Here is a 1335-nt window from a genome sequence, read left to right as displayed (position 1 = left end):
TATATATATATATATATATATATGTATATATGTGTGTGTGTGCTTGTGTATGTATGTTACGTATTGTATGTAAAGTATAATTTTTTTAATTTTACGACAAATTATGGATTTTTGTAGATAATATTAAATGAATGTACGTTATCCATATATAAAATACATCTTCGACAAATAATATATTCATTGATTTATAATAAAATATTTTAACAATTTCATACATTATTTTTATTTCCTAAAAAATTTCAATACATTATGGAATGTCTTCAGATATGAAATTATGCACTTTCGGGTTTATTTTAAATATTTATAGATTGTATATAAAGAAAATTTTATAATTTATATATAATTATTGTACATATTACAATTAAGAATGTTGTGGTTGTACAATACCAGCTAAAAATATCAATTAAAAAGATATCAGTCAAGAAATTTTGTCATAATGTCCTAAAATCAATTAATAAAGAACAAATTATTTGGTTTTTAATGATTTATGCAGCGCATTTTTTTGCCGCAATTCTGCATATTCTGCAGCAATTTTAAGTAAATAATTTAAACAAGTAGATCCAAACAAATCCTTTGCACGAATAGTTTCTATTATTAGAATTTTATTAGTACATGTATATAAAATTTTGACGATATTACTTTGTCATAAAATTTGCAAATAAGTACTACAAAACGTGATTTTATGTAAAAATTAAAAAAAATAAAAGATTAAATAACTTTTAAATCTTTTTAAACTTTTAAAATGAAATAAGAGAATTGTACTTAAATTTTATACCCAGACGGTAACAATAAAACAATCTATGAAATGTTTATGTACATGATAATGCTTTCTATTGTGATGCATCATTAATTTCATTTTTTAAATTATTGTTTTCAATCCAATTTTGCAAAGTGTTTGAAGATGGTAATGGCATTTTCTTAAGTATTTGTAAACTTTAGGACTTAATGATCTTATTGCATGATATATTGCAGATTCTATATCTTCGGATAACCATCATATGCGGCTCTTAGTCGACATTAACTTTGCAATTTGATCTGGTGTAAATACTTTCCTTAAAACTTCGATAGGTATTGTGTTGGCTTGTTTCTTCCTGTCCATTGTCATTTTGATTATTTCTGTTATTCTTGCATGCAACTTTTTGACTTCCATACTCAATTGTTCATTTTGTCGTTCCAATATTTCTTTTTCTTTCAACACTTTTAGCTTTTCTTCTTTTAATTTTCGGACCTGCATTAATAATGTTTTCATTGATCCGTTTTTTATTAAAACATCATGATTATTAACTTCTCCTATAAGTCTATAAAAGAAAATACTTTAATTCACAGAAAAAAAAA

Source organism: Trachymyrmex septentrionalis, unplaced genomic scaffold (genome assembly GCF_001594115.1).
Source record: "Trachymyrmex septentrionalis isolate Tsep2-gDNA-1 unplaced genomic scaffold, Tsep1.0 scaffold161, whole genome shotgun sequence".
NCBI classification, from domain to species: domain Eukaryota; kingdom Metazoa; phylum Arthropoda; class Insecta; order Hymenoptera; family Formicidae; genus Trachymyrmex; species Trachymyrmex septentrionalis.
This window is presented reverse-complemented; position numbering follows the sequence as displayed.